The 11977-nt window shown below is 45.4% G+C and overlaps 1 protein-coding gene across 1 annotated transcript in view; it reads left to right on the top strand.

The window, feature by feature from the left end:
- The first annotated feature begins 234 nt into the window (after nucleotides 1-234).
- The window catches only part of LOC118233484, a 67829-nt gene continuing 56086 nt past the window's right edge, over nucleotides 235-11977 (top strand). The window contains exon 1 of the mRNA XM_035429282.1: nucleotides 235-552. The gene's annotated coding sequence lies outside the window, so the exon portion shown is untranslated. The remainder of the gene's footprint in view (nucleotides 553-11977) is intronic.

Genomic DNA, 11977 nt, shown 5'->3' with positions numbered 1-11977 from the left:
CGAGGAACACTCCGCCACCGCCGCGAAAACACGGTAGAATTATTGTGCGCGTGAATGGCTATACACTGTTATTCAGGGTATTATCCACGGACAAGTTTAAAATGATTTCCATCAAGAACAACAACAATAATAATAATAATAATAATAATAATAATAACAACAACAATAATAATAATAATAATAACAAGCAGGGGTGAATTTAGCTTATAATATTATTTTTGTCCTTGTCATCACGCCTAGTGGTTTATAGTATTTAGTGTGCTATAGCCTACATAAAAAGGAAAACGAGATTCCCAGAGAGAGAGAGAGAGAGAGATCAGGAGAGAGAGCTCGAGAGAGAGCGCGCGCAAAAGAGAGAGAGGGAGAGAGGGTATACGTGATGAGAGATTTGAAGACAGTCGTTTCATTATAGGGACGAGAGAAAAGCGCGAGGACAGAGACAATAACAGCGTTTTATCCTGTTCGTATTTAACCGTGACCCTGACATCCGACCGGGCACACAGCGAAGAACTCAAAAAGCCAATCAATCCACGACCGGTAGGCTACCCGAAGGTAAGATCATTCCCGGAAAAAAAATATAGGCTATTATCTTGCGAAACTAGCTGGACTCCTGGACGAAAAATTTAGTGGGGGAATTAAACCAGTGTGAACACGAACCACGGAGTGGAATTTGTGTGCGTGACATTGTGCGGGTTCGTTTGCTTGTTTCCGTAGCAGTCTTTTGGTGACAGAAACTGCTCCTGACCGGGGTGCTGGACAGCTCTTGACATTGTCTGTCTGTTCCTGGAGTGACTGTTTTGCACAGCATTGCTTGGATCATGGTTATTTAGCTGCGCGCGCGCGCGTTTTAGGATGTACAATACCGTCTCAATGTCGATACTGCGTGAGCTCCGTTCTTCTGTGAACAAGGACGTATGATTATCAAATAAACGGTGAGCGAGTGAAACCTCACGTTCTGGCTAACGAAAGTATCGGCACCCCCATGTTAGACAAGTGATATTTTCAAAATGCAAAATGAAAGCCTAGTTTCTGGACTTTAGCGGCTGTCATGTAGAAAACGACCTGGAAAGACGCCAGTTGACTGAAAAGAGTTCAGTTCTGGCAGATGGTGTGTGATCATCTCTCCGTCACTGCGAGACCAGCGAAGTCCGACGTGCACGGACACCGTGTGCGTGTGTGTGCGGTCGCGTGAATGAGAGCAAACATTGTACCTGCCGCCCGCGTGGGGTCTCCCAGGGATCAGCGCATGTTTAATGAAGGTGGCTGACTCGCCTTCGCTTCATAAGTGGAGCTTAATTGCCGTAATTTGTTATATTAGAGTAGTCCGCTTATAACAAGTGTTCGAAGTCAAAACCCAGGGGGTGACTGAGCCTGCGTCGGCACGAGCAGGGTCGCGCTCGCCAGCAGTTAGCGGCTTGTCTCCCGCGTATGCTAATAGGGCGCATATCCCTTCTGCATTGTGTGCGTGCGCGCACGTGTGTGGCGGGGCAGTGTTTGCGGTTTGATGTGCTGCCTGTTTCATGTTCTGTATTGAGCCTCCCTTAGCGTGAGTGAGCTTGGGGGACTGGTGACACGGTGAGACATGGTGATCATTTGTGAGGTGTGTATGCTGCTGCACACCAACGCAACAGACAAGAACACACACTGTACACCCACCGTAAACACACACACACTTGAGTGTGTGTGTGTGCTTGCATGTGTGTGTTTGCATGAGTGTCTGCGTGAGTGTGTGTATGAGTGCGTGCATGTGTGTGTGTCTGTGGGCGCATATGCATGCTTCTGTGTGTGTGCGCGCATATGTGTGTGTATGTGTGCGTGCATGCATGTGTGTCTGTGTGCGCATATGTGTGTGTGTGCGCGTGTCTGTGTGTGCATATGCGTGCTTGTGTGTGTGTCTGTGTGCGCATATGTTTGTGTGTGGGTGCGTGTGAGTGTGTGCATGCATGTGCGTGCGTGCATGCGTGCGTGCGTGTGTGTGTGCGTGCGTGCGTGTGAGTGTGTGTGTGAGTGAGTGAATGCATGTGCGTGTGTGCGTGTGTGCGTGCGTGTGTGAGTGTGTGCATGCATGTGCGTGTGTGTGTGCGTGCGTGTGTGTGTGTGTGAGTGAATGCATGCATGTGCGTGTGTGTGTGTGTGTGTGTGAGTGAATGCATGCATGTGCGTGTGTGCGTGCGTGTGAGTGTGTGTGTGAGTGAGTGAATGCATGTGTGAGTGTGTGTGTGTGTGAGTGAGTGAATGCATGCATGTGCGTGCGTGTGTGCGTGTGTGTGAGTGTGTGTGAGTGAGTGAATGCATGCCCAAACGCAGTGTGGTTACAGCAGAATTAGGGTGAGCTGAAGCCTCACCCCGTCCCCTGCTTTCAGACGTTTGGGTGTAAAGCTGACAGGACGGGAGCCAGGAGGAGGCGGGGGCGGCACGCACCTTATTTTTACCTCACCGGCGCTCCGAAGTTCGTGTCGGCAATAAGCTGGTAATTGTTTACATGGAGGAGAGCTTGTATTTATTCCCCAACCTCACTAAGGGAGTGAAGGAGGGCGCTGTTAAAACAGACGAGACACACTGACTCCATGACTTATCTGTCCCATAAAACCTCCTGAGAGAGAGAGGGAGAGAGAGAGAGAGAGAGAGAGAGAGAGAGAGAGGTGTGGTAAGAAAGCAAATGAGATATTAGTGCTATGACAGCTAAAGGCTTGCACCTACAGTTACTGGACTCAGGAGTATATAAACTGGAGAGAGAGAGGACATGTATGTATATATGCATGAGATGACATTGCACGAGCTGACATGCATTCTAGACGCGCGCACACGTATGTTTGTATCCTGTTTATGTGTTTATTCGGTTTATTGTATTTTTTCATGCTTTTTTCAAGGAAGTATGTATCATGCCAATAAAGCTTATATGTATTGAAATGAATTGAGAGGGAGAGTGAGAGAGGGAGAGACGGAGAGAGACCAAGAGGTGGAGTGAGTGTGCGTTCATGTTTCTTGCATGAAGGCATACTCATTTGTAAGTTAACATGTTTTATTTTTATGGAAATTTAATTGAAAAATTGAGTTGCGATCGATAGATAGATAGATAGATAGATAGATAGATAGATAGATGAATAGATGGATAGATGGATAGATGGATAGATAGGTAGATTGACTGATTGAGCGCTAGAGACATACAGAGAGGGACACACGTCACTTGATGGGATTGGAGTCTGTAAGGTATACGGCTGTTGGTTTGTGTGAATTTGTAATGTAGGTGAGCTGTTGTTTTTAGGCATTTGTAAGGTAAGGTATGTTTTCAGGTATATATGAATTTGTAAGGTATATATGAAAGGGAAGGTTTGTGATTAGTAGTACTGTAAGGTGTAAGGTTATTTGGTGATTTGCGGTAGTTCGTAAGGCCAAGTGAGCTGGTAGTTAGTTATTTAAATCCCTGTAGCTCTTATTTAAGGAAGTGCTCTTTCCTAACGACCTCACAGCTCCTGTTCTGTAAAGCTGCTTAGAGTGTGTGTACTTGCGTGAGTGTGTGTGTGCGTGTGTGTGTGTGTGTGTGTGTGTGTGTGAAACCCTGAGATATAGAGCTGAGTTATGTGTGTGTCTGTGTGTGTGTGTGTGTGTGTGTGTGAAACCCAGAGATATAGAGCTGGGTTGTGTGCGTGTGTCTGTGTGTGTGTGTGTGTGTGTGTGTGTGTGTGTGAAACACTGAGATATAGAGCTGGGTTGTGTGTGTGTGTCTGTGTGAGTGTGTGAAACACTGAGATATAGAGCTGAGTTATGTGTGTGTGTGTGTGTGTGTGTGTGTGTGAAACACTGAGATATAGAGCTGGGTTGTGTGTGTGTGTGTGTGTGAAACCCAGAGATATAGAGCTGGGTTGTGTGTGTGTGTGTGTGTGTGAAACACTGAGATATAGAGCTGAGTTATGTGTGTGTCTGTGTGTGTGTGTGTGTGTGTGTGTGTGTGAAACCCAGAGATATAGAGCTGGGTTGTGTGTGTGTGTCTGTGTGTGTGTGTGAAACACTGAGATATAGAGCTGAGTTGTGTGTGTGTGTGTACGTGCGCTTGTGTGTACTTGCATATGTATGTGTGTGTGTGAATGTGAAAGAGTCAGATACAGAAGCAGGGTGTGTGTGTGTATGTGTGTGTGTGTGTTTGGTGAGGAAGTATAGCCTGACTGTGTTTCCAATGTTTCTTTGTGCTGGATACCCTGTGGGTGGAATCCTGTTGCTGTGCCAAACACAGGAAGTCGCCCAACCACTGAGGGATTGTGGGAGAAAAAAAAACAAAAAAAACAACACCCACCAAGCAGCACTTTTACAGGAAAAATGGCTCAATCTGAAAGACTCTGGAAGAGAGCTGAGAGCTTCCACATAGGTCCACAGAATGAGAGATTCGACGTCACGGCTGTCATTTCACACCAGCACATCCCTGGACACCTTACACATACACATCAGTTTTTTCCCCCCCCCCTCTTCACACGTTGGCCAAAATGGGGTTGCACTGAGTTCCCCGGGGTCTGACCAATCAGACGAGGCCGTGTTCCTCCCCACGGCTCCGGTCTGTCGGAAAATGGCGGATGGAGAGACCGGAACGGCCCGTCTTCTCAGCAAAATGGCCGTTCCTTTCAGCAAAAAAAAACAAACAAAAAAACACACACAGGTGCCACGTTCAGCGTCGAGCTGGACGGAACGCAGCGGCGTCTGTGACTGGGTAATGGTAAATGGACTGCATTTATATAGATAGCGCTTTTATCCAAAGCGCTTTACAATTGATGCCTCTCATTCGCCAGAGCAGTTTAGGGGTTAGGTGTCTTGCTCAAGGACACTTCGACACGCCCCAGGGCGGGGTTCGAACCGACAACCCTCCGACTGCCGGACAACCGGTGTTACCTCCTGAGCTATGTTGCCCCCCCCATGTGAAATTGTGTGTGAAATTCCCCGCCGCGGGAACGCTAGCCCGCCCCAGCGAGCTTCAGACTCCAAAAAACGGTTTTCCGGCTCCGTGTCCCTGAACCGCGTGCCGAGCTGTGAATGTTGCGCGAGACGTCTCCCCGGGGCGAACGTGACCGTGTCCGTGTCCGGCGGTCGCCGCCCCTGCTATCGGAGCGGATTATTCGGGTCGGGCCTCTGGCTCCGCCCGCGTTCCTCCGCGTAAAAACGACGACTTTCTCTCTCCTCGCCGACGCTGCCGTTCAGCTCCCCCCCCCCCCCCCCCCCTCCACGTCTCCGCCCGTTTCTGAACTTAGTGATTTTTTTTTATTAGTCTGTTTCGCGCTTTTATGTTTTTTTTTTTTTTTTGGTGCATTATATTATAAGTGAAAGAAATGAAAGTCAGCGCTTTTGAGGGCGTTTATTTTTCTCCCGGTGATCGTTGAGTGTGAGTGTTTAATTTGAGATCTTCCCTGCTGTTAGACTCTGGTGTAAGGGAGACCTGAGTTTGGGGCATACAATAATAACTATAAAAAGGCGTTTCCTCAGGAGTACGTTGCTACATTGGTACAGATACAGATCTTCCTTCTTGTATTTAAAAAAAAAATCATATAACTGATTGTATTTGGTGTGTTATGCGGAAGAAAGGGATAGAGAAAGATATTTATGGAATTGGTATGTTATGCAAATGTTTTATGTGTTATTTCTGTTGTTATTTTGACACTTTGCTTGGCAACACTAATGTTGTACTGATGAAGCAACTTGGAATTGAAAATTGAGCAGAGGGAGAGAGAGAGAAGGAGAAAGAGAAAGAGAGAGTGAGAGAGAGAGAAAGAGAGAGAGGGGGAGAGAGAATCTATTCTAATTTTTCACAGCTCACAATTCACCATGTACTGATGCATATTATTTCAGCCATTTCCCAGATTGAAAGATCAGAATGAGCCGCTCTTGGTGGCTTCTGAGTTGTTCTTCCAGAGGTTTAATTGTCCACTGGCTGCCATTCTTTACCCTGTTTTTGGCTGGACCTTAACAGCGTGGGCCAGCCCTACAACCGCGAATGTCTGTGACTGAGTGACTGACTGAGTGATGAAGTTACACCATTGGTCGGCCGAGTTATGGAGTTACACCATTGGTAAGGCCGGATCACATGTGTTAGGTCCAGCCATATACTAGGCTTTGACCTGGTCTTGTTTTCTTTTCATACAGAGCCATATGCAACCAATTTTATATGGATTCATATTCATATTCAGAGGGCGACATAGCTGAGGAGGTAAGACCGATTGTCTGGCAGTCGGAGGGTTGCCGGTTCAAACCCCGCCCTGGGCGTGTTGAAGTGTCCTTGAGCAAGACGCCTAACCCCTAACTGCTCTGGCAAATGAGAGGCATCAATTGTAAAGCGCTATATAAATGCAGTCCATTTACCATTTACCATATGAAGGAAATAACTTTTGGTTACGCTGACCTAACCAAACCAAATGTTTTAAACATTTTCCTAGATTTCGCTGGAAACACTGAGAGAGACAGAGAGAGAAAGACTTTGACTTTGATGCTCTTTTATTAGAACATCATTGTCAATTCAATACAGTAGAATAAGAGATCAAATAAACAAACAAAAAAGAATAATGATAATAAAAAGAAACAAAAAATAACACCAAAACACATTATCAAACCAAATACAAGATTAAAAGAGAGAGAGAGAGAGAGAGAGACTTGATGTTCCTTTATTGAAACACTGAATTTTCCACAACTACCTTAAAACCTATCCCAGCCCCCTATTTACAAACCCACAATCCACCCCCCCCCCAAAAAAACAAATCCAACACAAAAATAAGCCCAATACAAGGCCAGCCACCACAGTTAATCTAAACATATCTCCACCTCCTCTTCATTTACCACACAAACAGCCCTCCCGATTACACCACGTTCTGTTAAATGTTGGCACATCACGCATCGTTTCGAAAATACGCAAATTCTACGAACAGGCGCACAGAGACATAACCCCTGAACACCCCTGATACATCTGTGCAAACCACCACCACGCAGTATGTTCCTATGTGTGGCCCATGTTTTGCGAGAGAGAGAGAGAGGGAGAGAGGGAGAGAGGATGAGAGCTGAGTCTGGTTTTGCAGGCATGATACTCTGTTCTCTGGTACTCTGTTTTGGGCCGTGGGATTGGTGCTGCCGCAGGCAGACCGTCCCGCCGATTCGGCACGCCATGTGGAGGAGGGGCAGAACTGCGGGCGGCAGTGTGGCGCAGCGGGTAAGGAACTGGGCGTGTAACCGAGAGGTCATATGTTCAATTCCTGGGTAGGACACTGCCGTTGTACCCTTGAGCAAGGTGCTTAACCTGCATTGCTTCAGTATATATCCAGCTGTGTGAATGGATGCAATGTAAACGCTATGTTGAAGTTGTGTAAGTCGGTCTGGATAAGAGCGTCTGCTAAATGCCTGTAATGTAATGGAGAGACATTAGCCTCAATGTTATTGACTAGCGGGTGTTACCACAATCCATAGATGAGAGCAGTGTTGCCAGATCTGAAGACAGTGAACCCGCTGCCCAAAGCCATTTTATCCCCTACACAATAACATAAAAATAAGTGGCCCGATTGGGCAGCAATCCAACCAATCTGGCAACACTGGATAAGGGACAAGTCACAGATGTGTTCTGCTATCTACAGACAAATATCTCTCAACTCGTGTCTTGTGAATTGTCATTCAAATGAATGTGCAGTGATTTGTACAAATGCGTGCATGCAGTATTTGTGAATACATATTTGCCCTTTTTTGCACAGATAACTCATACTTTGTATATGAAAACCAAAAAATGTGTTTCCAATTTCCAAGTGTACTTTTTGCAATAAGACTTTCTCAGGTGTAAAATTGGCTTGCGAAATGTTGGATTTGCGTTCGCGGATCAAGTGACACGTGTGTGCTCAGTGGTGAAGGTTTTGAGTTTCTTTTTAAATTTTTTATTTTTTATTTTGAGGCTTTCCTCTCGCTGTTCTTGTGCCACAATCCACACACAAATAGCCACCGATCCACACAAGGCTACTGATCCACACACAAATAGCTACTGATCCGTATACAAATAGCTGGCTGTCTTCTTCTTCTTCTTCTTCTTCTTCTGTGGTGGTGGTGGTGGTGCTCAAACAGGAAGCTACCCATTAAAATGTAGCACTAAAATCATTACATACAGCTCAGAAACGCGTATTTCGCTGACTGCACGCGTGTCCGTGGATCCGCAAATGCAGATTCGACACTTCGCACGCCAGTTTTACATTCGAGAATGTCTTCATTTGAGAGTGTGAGGTATTTGTGCATAAGGGAAAAAAAATATAAAATATGAATTCAGAAGTACAGCGTGCAAATCGAACAAATCACTGCACGTTCATTTGAATGACAATTTACAAGACGCGAGTTGAGAGGCATTTGTTTGCAGATAGTAAAACACGTTTGTGACTCATCTTATTTGTGGATCGTGATGCATGCGCTTGTCAATAGTATTGAGACTAATCTCTCTCCGAACTGAACGCTCTTATAGATGGCCCCACAGGCCCCCCCCACAGCCTCACAGCCGCAGGCTTGTGTGGACTTATCAGCTTTCATGTCACCTCCCCCCCCCCCCCCGCCGCCCCCCCCCCCATCCCGAGTGCTGGGGTTGCCAGATTTAGAATTTGTCAAAACTGGACGACATGCAGCTGGAAGCTCAATCATAAACGGAATGGGGGAGCTAGTCAGAACAGATGTCGGATGGTGGGGGGGGGGGGGCGTTTGGGACCGATGGCATACTGGGTGGGGCGGGGGGTAATATCATAGCAGACCTGGGGGAGGGGGGAGGGGAGTTGGTTGAGTGAAGAATCCATTACAAACTAGTCATCCCCAGTCATTTACTCAGACTGGACATTGTATTGTATTGTCTTAACTACTGCTTGTATTTTTTCCATAGACTGCGTTGTTGCCGTTCTCGTTGTTTAGTGTTAATCAGTTTAACCTTCAGGGTCCAAGTTGAACTATGCGGTTGTTCCCTGCACTGGTACTTCTCTCTAGGGGTTCTCTCTAGGGGTTTCGTCATACTTGTTCCTGGTTATGGTTATACACTTTGTTGTACGTCGCTCTGGATAAGAGCGTCTGCCAAATGCCTGTAATGTAATGTAATGTAATATTGTACGGTCTGGACCACAAACTAGACATTTCGGCCAAAAAAAACAGTGCATCTGGCAACCTTACCGAGGACGGTAACGTTGGCTTATTGAGTTGCTCATTGATAAGTGCTGAGAAGGACACAGTGTAATGACCAGAGTAGAGGGGTCTGTGTGCCAAGCTCACGTGCCATTGTGTTTCAGAAATACCAAAACACATCAAATGCAACTCCTGACTCTATAGCATCCACACGGACAGGACACACGCGTGTGCAAAACACTGGGAAACGAAATATTCAGCGAGAGAAATAAAAATAAATGCATGCATTTGTATGTTGATTCTTTTTTAAAAATATCTTAAATATGGACCCTACCGTCAGGACCCTACCGTCAGATTCTGTGTAAAACGTTGGTTTGGTCAGTGTAACCAAAATTATGAATCAGTATAAAATTGGTTACGTACGGCTGTGTATGAGAAGAAAAAATGGGGTACAGAACAGCAGCCTGTGGCTGTGGACAATTAGACCTCTGGAAGAACAACTCAGAAGCCACCAAGAGCGGCTCATTATGATGTTTAAAATCTGGGAAATGGCTGAAATAATATGCATCAGTACGTGGTGAAATGCAAGCTGTGAAAATAATTACACTAGATTCTCTCTCTCTCTCTCTCTCTCTCTCTATCTCTCCCTCTCCTCCTCTCTCTCTCCCTCTCCTTCTCTCTCTCTCCCTCTCTCCCTCTCTCTCTCTTTCTCTCTCTCTCTCTACCTCTCCCTCTCCTCCTCTCTCTCTCCCTCCCTTTCTCTCCCTCTCTCCCTCTCTCCCTCTCTCCCTCTCTCCCTCTCTCTCTCTCACTCTCTCTCTCGACATATAGATTAATTGCACATTTACATTCTCCATTGGTCCATGCTTATATATCATACTGGTGAAATATATGGAGATATATGCAAGGCGATCCTGAAATATACACGCCACCATAGTGCTGGAGACAGGACGTGGGCATTGGAGTGTGTGTGTGCACGTGTGTGTCTGTGTATGTGTGTGTGTGTGTGTGCGTCTGTGTGTGTGTGTATGTGAGTGTGTGAGTGAGTGAGTGAGTGTGTGTGTGTGTGAGTGTGAGAGTGAGTGAGTCAGTATGTGTATATGAGTGAGTGAGTGAGTGTGTGTGTGTGTGAGATTGTGTGTGTTTGTGTGTGTGTATGTGAATGTGTGAGTGTATGTGAGTGTGTGAGTGAGTGAGTGTGTGTGTATGTGAGTGTGTGTGTATGTGTGTGTGAGTGTGTGAGTGAGTGAGTCAGAATGTGTATATGAATGTGTGAGTGTATGTGCGTGTGTGTGTGTGTGAGATTGTGTGTGTGTGTGTGTGTGTGTGTGTGTGTGTATGTGAATGTGTGAGTGTATGTGAGTGTGTGAGTGAGTGAGTGAGTGTGTGTGTATGTGTGTGTGAGTGAGTGAATGAGTGTGGCGGGGGGCATAGTTTATGTGCATGTGAATATATGTTTTCATAAAGGTTTATATCAGCGAAAGTGATTGTTTGTGTTTGTGTGTATGTGAGCTTGTGAGAGTTTATGTGTGTGTGAGTTTATGTGGTGTGGGTATGTGTGTGTGTGAGAGAAAGAGAGAATATGAGTGTGTGTGTGAGTTTATGTGGTATGTGTGTGAGAGAGAGCGAGCAAAAGAGAGATAAAATGAAAGAGAGATTATGAGTGTGATAGAGTTTATGTGTGTCAGTTTATGTGGTGTCTGTATGTGTGTGTGAGAGAGAGAATATGAGTGTGTATGAGAGTTTATATGTCTGTGAGTTCATGTGGTATGTGTGAGAGAGAGAGAGAAAGAGAGAAATAAAGTGAAAGAGAGAGAAAAGTGAGAGATTATGAGTGTGAGTTTATGCGGTGTGAGAGACAGAGAGAGAGAGATAAAAAGTGAGAGAAAAGTGAGAGAGATTATGAGTGAGTGTGATTCACAGCTGGGGTAATTAAGCACGCACAGTCCAGTTTGTTTATATCAGTGAGAGTGAGCATTGTGTTTATGTGTGTGTGAGTGTGTAAGAGTTTATCTGTGTGTGAGTTTATGTGGTGTCTGTGTGTGTGTGTGAGAGAGAGAGAGAGAGAGAGAGAGAGAGAGAGAGAGAGAGAGAGAGAGAGAGAGAGAGAGAGAGAGAGAGAAGTGAGAGAGATTATGAGTGTGTGTGATTCATAGCTGGGGTAATTAAGCAGCACGGTCTGGCCGTCCCGGCTGATATTGGGTACGGGGAAGAGCAGAGGCTCTTCAGGAAGCGTTTGATGAATGGCCAATTAGAGAGCAGCTTCAGAGCCTCCCAGCTGAATAATCTCATTTTAATGGGATTTCAGCGTCCTGCACATGAATGCGATCAAAACAGAAAATAAATCACCGATACTCTTAATTGTGAAACTGCTGCTGTTGCTTTCTTACTAATTTTAAGCATTTTTTTAATCACCTGAAAATAAACACTATTAAAAACTTAGCGGGAGCGATTATCTATATTACAGCAGGTCTTGACTGGCCAACTGTGAGACCGAGCAGCATCCAATGTTACGCACTCACAGGGACACCGTCGTGCCCGTAAAATTTTCAAAGTTAGCATTTTATTCTTTGTATTTATTTTTGCTCGTTTGCTATAACCATTATTCCTTTATCCCATCTCACTTTTAATTTTGCTCCGCTTTGGCCCCGTTTGAATTTAAAGAGGGATATTTACGTTTTAAAAGCCTAATTTAGCAACAGTACATTTTTAGCAACGGTACATTTTTTTTTAAAAAGGAACTGGCTACATCCTATTGTGCCTTTTTTTTTTTTTTAAATTCTTCAATCAAAAAGTCTCATGGTTTTATGCTAAATTAATGACAGGGACCCAAAAGAAAAGAAGAAGAAAGTCCTTCCCTGGCGGGGGGAAGGGGAGGAAT

This window comes from Anguilla anguilla, chromosome 8 (genome assembly GCF_013347855.1).
Source record: "Anguilla anguilla isolate fAngAng1 chromosome 8, fAngAng1.pri, whole genome shotgun sequence".
NCBI classification, from domain to species: Eukaryota; Metazoa; Chordata; class Actinopteri; order Anguilliformes; family Anguillidae; genus Anguilla; species Anguilla anguilla.
This window is presented reverse-complemented; position numbering and strand designations above follow the sequence as displayed.